The following is a 9,020-nucleotide window of genomic DNA, read 5'->3' as shown; positions in this document are numbered from 1 at the left end:
GGTTCACAGTCCAGTGCTGTTGCGATGGTGAAAGCATTAATAGAAAATAAAACAGCAACGCGAAAGGGTAGCATGCGTCGGGCATAGTTTCTAGGTGTCTGTCCCCGCAGCTGGATGAGATCCCTCTCCCCCCTCCGCTCGCGAGAAATGTGGTAATCCGGCGGAGGATGACTTCATGCACCCGGAGCTTGGCGGCGGGAGCTGTAGCTGCAGCTGGCAGGTTGGGTAGGGGCGGTCAGGAACTGACCACGCACATTGCCCCGCGCGGCGACTGTGGCCGCGGGCACCCGGCGCCCGGGATACTAGGTGACTCAATCCAGGAAAGGTAAGCAGCCTGGCTATTATTAGCCTTGGCCACACGGCTCGGTGCTTTCCGCTGGGTTAATAATGGGGTTTGCAGTCCAGGGGAAGAAGGGGGAATAACCCTGATGCATTCTGCAGTCGCTACAGGGGCAACAACTGGGATTGAAATGTTAATCAGCCAAGTGCTGGAGATTGGAGGACCACTGTTACTGGGCAAACAAAGGCGGCGTTCAGCCACTATACTTTTTGAAAAATGTTCGACCATTTCAATGCCAGATTCGTTTAGACCCTGAAGAAGATTTAAAATGTGAAATAATTTGAACTGCTCTTTTTACCTTTCTGCCTTCTATCTTCAATTGATTATTTCTGATCTTGGAGCAGCAGGTTCCTGGCAGCAGTCTGGGGGAAGTAACCAGAAATCTTCCCTCTCTTTCAATGGTGCTGGGTCCTCTCTCCTCCCAGGTATCATACTGGCTCTGTGCTCATCTCAATGTCACAACACCTGTCTCCATACTGAGCCTTTAGAAAGATCTCTAGATGGAGGAAAAACTTCCCTTATCTTCTGGAGTTCAGCTTGGTTTGAGCAGCTTTTGACATCATTCTCCCTTCATTTACCATCTCCTCTGTCAATCATTTCATTGATCTTTTTCGTGAATGTCATAGTCGGCTCACAGGACAATTCTTGTCAGCTCATATCCATAATCTCAGTTCCATGACCAATTTTGTCAAGGACCCAGAAAGGGCATTGCCTCACACGGGGTTTCCTGCTTAGTATGTACCCTTACCTATGTCCTTCCCCCAAATAAATGGAATGAAATATTCTGCTTTTAGCCCAGTACCAACATGGTTTCCTGTAACTCCCTTCCTTGTAGTCACTGTGGCTGGCTACCAGAAAGCTTGAGAGGACAAACAAAGTATATTGGAGTGTGGGGCTTCTTCTTATGCATAGGTAGAGACAAAAATGTAAATGCCAATCTATCCAGTATTTCTTGAACTATTGTTAGTCCAGATGGAGTGTGAACAAATAGCTGTTAGGGGTTTGGACAAGGGTTGCCCAAAAAGCAAGTAGTGTGTTTGCCCTAGGATTCCCAAGAACCTCAAAAAGAGTTTTCAGAGAGCCCTTCTTCATTAGGCAGTCAGAAAGCCAGTGGAGCTGCTCAATCTAAGCCTCAGGTTATTTGAACATCCTTACGTTTTTCTCCTCATTAACAGATTCCTGTCACTTGTTCTAAGATTTCTCTCACAGACCCCTTGCTACTGAGCTCAAGTTTGTATTCTTGTTGCCACCTAGGGATGTACATTTGAATAATATGCTGTGAAATGGTTAAGATGGCTGTTATGGGGATTGCAACTATACCACTTCGACAACAGAGAACAATTGGGATAAGCCAGATTGTGGCACGTCTTGTACCAATATTCTGTTTAAAAGGAGACCTATTATCTTTAAATTTGAAATTAGATTGCGATTCAACAGCAATGTAAATTCATTTTAGTAAATTAAAATGAACCAGTGAAAAAGAGAGTTTATGGCAAAATATTGTACCTCTGTTTACCTTCCTTTTTCAAAGTAGCTTTTCAGACAGTCATACTGGTTCTGAAAAATCATGTTCATTCTATTATATATTAAAATTGCTTTTCTAATCACAAGTTCTGTTTTTATATAATACCCTTTAGAAAGATTTGAATTTTTTTCTTTGTCTCCATCTTCAGTATGAGGTAAAGGGAGAGGACAGGGTAGGCAAAACCCACCATAAAGTGGCCCACTTCAAGAACTGCCCCCCTGGGATCTTGAAGAACTCCAGGCTATTCTACTGTTATTATTATAATGCTATTGTTATTATTATGTGTTGAGCATGGTTTGAGTTTGCAATATTAAAATTTTGAGATCTTAGAATTTTGACCCAGGCATACCATCAAAAAGAAGAGGTAACAAAGAGCAAAATCAAAAACAAAATCAGCTATTCTGTCACCTTTCCTTCCTAATATGAAAATGCTTGACAACATAAATTGTTGTTCTTAAAAATAATTAGTGATAAATATTAATAGGATAATTCTTTTTAATAAATTAGCTAAAAGCATATGAAATATAGATTATAAATTGATCTTAGAAGTAAAATAAATATTCTTTTAGTGTTAAGAGTCATCTCTTTGTTGAAGACCAGTGCATAAAAATATTCTAATGATGTTTTGAAATTGATAATTTTTATTATTTCTAAAGAAACTACATTATTTGGCAAAACATAGCATCAGGATTAATGGACTGGTGTTGTTTAAGGTGGTATAATAGCTGCCAGTAATTTTGCAGGTAAGCTTACTCCACTAAGTTATTGATTGGAGTTGAAGAAGCCTTGTTGGAAAGAAAGAAAACAAGTTAGAAAATTTAAACTTCATTTTGGTACAATTAATAAAAATAATTAAATTGGAAGAGTTTCTGAATTTGGACCTTGTTATATTAAATAATTTTGAGGAATGTTTCTAAATTTAGAATCCTCAGCAGAAATATATGTATGAGTTTGTGACTGGAACTGATTTATGACTTCATTTCCTTTTCTTTAAATGGGGAGAGGAAAAATTAATTGGTTAGTGTTTGGAAATGAAGGCAAAATGAAAAATGGAATGATGTGCATGACTAGATACTAAATTAACTGCAGGCACTTTTGTAGTTTTGACAAGATAGAATTGAAGTCAATCTATTGCTTTCTAATCACAGGAAAATATTTAGTCTGGCAGACGATCCATGTTATGATCAGCTTAGAGACCACAAATTTAGGGGATAAAGTTGCTGTCTCATAACAAAAGAGCATTTTTGTGATGCTGCATTACTGCCATTAGCTATAATTGAAATAGACTTAGCTTGAGATTTTGAAAAGTAGAAGTAAAAAAAAAAATTAGACATAATAATAAGGCTGAGAAAGAAATGTCATTTCTTTTCAACCAGTGTCTCCACTGAGAATGTACTATTTTGAAAGTTGCCAATGACCTCTCAGTTGACAGATTTCTGTAATATTTCATCCTGTTCAGTTTTATTAACAAGTAGTATGTGTCAAGAAGCTCTATGATACCTCTTCATATAGTTTCTCCTAATCCTGGGAAATCCATGCCCAGCGTAAACCAATTGGTCCTTACTTCCATTGTGTGCTTCATGATGTCATACCTTCCATTGTGTGCCTCAGGATGTCTTCATTTGTTCCTTGAGCCCATCCCTCTATGTGTTGAAACCCTGCTCACATCTGACATTGCCTCTTCCATGAAGTCTTCTCCACACCTTCCTCTTTTCTTTGGTCAGGTGTGCTTTTTTTTTTTTTCCTTTTTCTAAATTCCTATAGTATTTTCTATCTTGGTTTATGCTTTCATGTGAACACCCTCTGTCTGCTTTTCTGATACAGCCCTAGACAGCAGGCTCAGGGACTGAAAATTTTTTGTTACCTGCAACTCATAGTATAGTGCCTAGCTACATTACATAGTAGCTGTTCAGCAATTTGATTTTAGTGAAGAAATGAATTATTCCCCAGAGGCATATATCTATCTACCTACTCTTCTCCCTCAAATCAGTGGGGCACTCAATATTTGTCCATGTATTGATTTACTTTTTTTATTTTAAAATTTATAAAACCCTTATTTAATAGTAAGAGTGAAAGTGCAAATAACTATATTCACAAAATTTATTATTTGTATTTAGCTCATTTATATTAAAAGCATGGCAAGGACAAAGAAATAAAACTTTAAGGAAGATATTGTATCTGCTTACAATATGCTTGCATTTCAAACAGGGAATGGCACCTAACACATATGAGCACTTATCTCGTTTCAAAGCATTAGGTAGGGACTTCATCTTTTGCATAGCGCTTAATGCTTCCACTACATGCTAATTTTATATTGAAAAAAGTGAAGTTCAGAGATGTCATCTAAATGGCATGAATTCTTTCCACATTACCATGTGACTCTTTGAAGTGTAACAGAGTGAAGGAAACCATCTTTAAAACATTAAGGTCAGAGCCATCAGAGTAGTTTCAAATTGTTTGGTGATTAATCTTTCTAGTGTTTTTGTTTTTTGTATACTTTGGGTGTTAACATTCCCTTAGGTAACACAATAAAAGCTATGCATTTTCTCCCAAAACAGATACCACACTCACACACATACACACACCCTATGACTTTGTATACCAGAGAAGATATTTTTTTACACATTCAATAGAACTCTCCTTATGAATGGTTAAAGGCTGTTTTCCTTGACCTCTCTGACAACACATGTGTTTTATTAGCCCACACATTTCCCATGTTTGGTATGAGGTTCTTCTATTGTCTCCCGGCCTTAGGACCTGAACTGAGAACCCTTCTTTAGCATTGGCACAGACAGCTGAGATGACAGGGAAGCAAGTGCCAGTGAGAACAGTGATTCAGAGAACCTTGATTCATGGAAAAGACATCCTAGAAGGAGCTCTGAATATGACACATTCCAAATGGTTTATTTAGGGGTTTCCAATCAAAACCATTTTCACGAAAAAAGAGACAGTTCTCAGACTTACTGTACTGCCAAATATGTAGCAGAACATTGCCAGCAGCTGACTGGTGTAGTCTACTTTGAAATATATTCATTTCTCTTAAGATGGATTTTTATCTGCCTCAAAGTTACTATTTATTTCTGGTAATTCTGTCTGTAGTAATATATTTGCTTTTGCCAAAGAAAGAATGACAAATTATATTCATCCTAGGTTCTAAAACAGCTGCCATCCTAAAGAGCTACACATCAACTTAGAAACATAGAAATGCATTAAAATTCTTAGCTGACACTTAAGGAGATTCCTACTAGCTATCATGGTTCCTGCTAATGTGGATATTTCCAAGGGGTATGATGAGAATGATATTCATCCAGAAGAAAACAAGATGCAGAGATGGAGAAAGAAAACTCAGAGGACAGCCTAAGCTGTTGCTTTCTTTACATTTTCCCCAAATACCTTTCTTTGTAGCTAAAATATGATAATTGTGTAAGCTACGAAAATAAGTGAGATTTTATAGAAACTTCATTATATGCCACTAAGAGGTAAATTTGTACTTTATAGAAGATTTTATAATATTTCAATTTTTATTGTAGCAAAATATAAACACTGGGAAAATTTTAAAGTGTGTATATTTTTACATGTAGGTTGTATATTGCATATTTTGTGTATATTAAAACTAATATACACACTTGACTATTTTAAGCATAACCTTCACTAGTATTAAATATTTGCAGAGTTGTGCAATCATCACACTATCTATTTTCAGAATCTTCCCAAACAGTAACTCTGTATCCACTAAACAACAACTCATCTTTCCCTGTGTCCTTCAGTCCCTGGTAACCTCTATTCTACTTTCTGTGCTTATGAATTCACCTATTCTAGGTACCCTATATAAGTGGAATCATACAGTAATTGTCCTTTTGTATCTGGCTTCTTACACTTAGCATAATGTTTTCAAAGTTCATCCACACTGTTGTATGTATCAAAATTTCATTACTTTTTAAGTTTGAATACTATTACACACTCACACACACACACACACACACATGCACGCATGCACACACACATACACACAGTGTATATATCTCATATACCTTAATTTTTTATGGCAAACACTTTCAATGTATTTTCTATTACATTAAAGACATCTAAAGACATCTAGCTGTATCATTACCATATTGTCTTTGATAGATGCCTAGTAATGTGTACTAAAGTATGCTATCATTTACTCAATCAAACCCCATTGATAAACATCCATTAGGTTCAACATTGTTTTGTGATTTCACATTATGTGGTAATGGACATAGTGGTATATACATCCTTGTATGTTGATGCTTTTACATTTATTGGAAGAATACTTGGAATGGTACTGTTGGGTCAAAGATTATGCCCAAACATTTTTATATTAATGTGTACATTAACTATAGAATCATAACTTTCCTCCACAGATAATATTTCTGTATGTTCTGAAATATTTCAAACTGTCTTCAGAATGAATGCAGGTAATAAAAGAGAATCCATTTAAAATGATCTAAGCAAGGAAATAGTCTCATTTTTTAAAAATTCTTTAGTTCATGGATAAAAAACACTATGCACAAGTATTGAAAAATTTTAAGTCTCTCAATTACACATTTGGTCTTTCTAAATATTTCAAAGTGCATCAGTAATGTCAATCAAGTCTTGTAATGAAAATGTAGAAAAGTAGAAACATCTAAACCTATTTTTCTTTAGTTTTTAAACTCCTGCAATGAGTCATTTTATCTAGCTTACTCTACTATTTTGGTATACCTTCTTTATTTTATTATTTTATGTTTTTTTCTTAGATTTCCTTTAGTGTGTCCTTTGAAAATTTGTCCTGAAATAGCATAACTAAAACTGAACAGATTGTTTTATTGAAAGTAAACTTCAGAGCATTCAGAATATATGAAAGAGAAAATTAGGAAACCTTAACCACCCTGCTCATAAGAAGCCTGTTTTGATAGCATTATGCAGGAGAGGAGAAACAGAAGTCTTGCAGGAGATTGCATCATGTTTTATTTGAATTAGACATTAATATGCTAAAAGAGCAAGGATGAAGCAACATATCTCAAACCACATATTTAAGAAACTACTTTAAACTAAAGGGTTGCCAGAATAGTTATTTAGATGGATAAACACATTCTATACTATAGCTGATCCTAAACATATCACAACAGTATTTTAAGTATGCGTTTTCTTTGGTTGATTGGGATGGAGTGACATATTAGTAAACATTTCTTCTGTTATTTATCTTTATCTTTGAAAAGGAGACTGAAAACAAACAAGCATTCTGATATTTGCCTGAACAAGCAACATGACCACACCTTCTTAAACAATGCACTGCAGTAGCTATGACATGCAAGGCTAAAAATGTCAGATTTTTTGGCCATTTCAATGATAACCACAACACAACCTGCTGCATTCCTTCTGCTGTATGCTGTAGAATTTGACTGAATAAGTACTGAAAAATCAGTAATATCTTTAATACCGTTTCTTATACATTTCTCCATGATCTTTCACATTCAGCTTCTTTGATTATTGAAAATAGTGGAAAACAACTAGGATGTCAATACCTCTATGCATAATAGGACTTACAGAAATTAGTTTGAATCTGAATTGGTGAGTGCCCAGTGGAATCACTGGGAATAATCTGTCAGACTCATCTAAATCCAAATTCAGATTTAAGGACTAGCAAATTTTAAAGAGTAGCTATGGTTACCTAGCAATATTTTAGAAAAGGAAGATTATATTCATGGATTTCTAATTACAAGGTATGTATGTAATAATGTAGTTTATGGTTCATTCTGGGAAGACTGTATTAGTACTACCCTCAAAAATATATTGTGACAAATCACTGTCATCCACATTGATCTGTCATCCGGTTCTCAAGAAAGGGAAACTTCCTGGAAAATTGCCTTCATTAGTCATATTTGTGCATTCCTACAGTGGTATCCAGCTGAAATATACAATGGGGCTGACATTAATTTTTTTATTACATGCCCATGTTTATTAGAATCACTTGCTGATCAGTACTGAAGGGTTTTATAATGAATAAAGATATATATATTGGGAATCTCCATTTATAACTGTCAGCCAAGAAACAGCTGGTGATCCTATAAAATATATATATATTCCTCTATCTTCAGATTAGAGGGCAACGGAATTTTAAAGCAACGCAAGAGACAGTAGCATTTGGTATAATTTATAAATATTAAGATTTCTAATGAGTTTATTAATATCTATACTGTAATAAACACTCAGTAAATGTAAAATGCTATTTTGTAACAGTAAAATATCAAGAGTGTAAAAAATTTCTGCAACTCAAGGGCTGACTATGGTCCTTGTGTTTAGCATAGATATTTACAAAAATACTATTGAACCAAGTGCATGAAGACCATTTATGTTTAAAAATCTCCCTCTGGATACAAAAATTGGTATTTTACACAAATTCATCATGATAATATTTTGTAGGTGTGGTGAGAGTGAATTATGGATTGGACTATTCTCTTCCCCGTTTCTTTTCAAGTCTATTCTTTATGAGGTTTGATAAGATGAGAATTAGACATAAGACATATTAAAGTTTGACATATGGTTACTTACCTGTTCCAGACAAGCACAGGAACCCAGGACAGGAAAACAATGTCATTCCCCTTCTTCCTTCAACTACAACAGATTAGGACTCTCAGAAATTTCAAAGAACAAATTATAATATTTCAATAATAGAGTATTAGTCAGAAGTTCTTTTATCTCTATGTGTTTTTCAATTTCATTTATTGTGAGGATCACAATCATACAGAAAGTAAGATATTAAGAGAAAATTTATTCCATCCTCATGCATATTTGAGCTAATGGACCTGTGACTTATTCTTGAGACTTTGTGAAGTCTATTTCACCATGAAAAAGTTAAATTTGAATATAAAATTATCTGACACTAAACAATCCATTGAATAAAGGGATGAAAGTTGGCATTTAGTTGTGTTAGAAAAATCACTAAACTGTTCAGGCAAAGTATTTGAGTATTTTCATTATCCTAACACACAAAATGAAATAGAGTGGCATTATAATGGTTTGGAAGCAAAGCACTAGAGTTAGTCTCAGAACATCTGATTGTAAAATTAATGTTTTTTTGGATCAAATTGTTAATAATTTTTTCTTGGAATTCTCAGGCAGCTTTTGGTTATTTTCAAGATCAGTCAGAAA

The 9,020-nt window shown here is 35.0% G+C and overlaps 1 protein-coding gene across 1 annotated transcript in view; it reads left to right on the top strand.

Annotated features, from left to right (window-relative positions):
* The first annotated feature begins 213 nt into the window (after window positions 1-213).
* Pkia (cAMP-dependent protein kinase inhibitor alpha) overlaps window positions 214-9,020 on the top strand; it is a 96,616-nt gene continuing 87,809 nt past the window's right edge. The window contains exon 1 of the mRNA XM_026382316.2: window positions 214-325. The gene's annotated coding sequence lies outside the window, so the exon portion shown is untranslated. The remainder of the gene's footprint in view (window positions 326-9,020) is intronic.

This window comes from Urocitellus parryii, chromosome 7, assembly GCF_045843805.1.
Source record: "Urocitellus parryii isolate mUroPar1 chromosome 7, mUroPar1.hap1, whole genome shotgun sequence".
NCBI classification, from domain to species: Eukaryota; Metazoa; Chordata; class Mammalia; order Rodentia; family Sciuridae; genus Urocitellus; species Urocitellus parryii.
The sequence above is the reverse complement of the archived record's forward strand: the minus strand, read 5'-3'. Positions and strand labels throughout refer to the sequence as shown.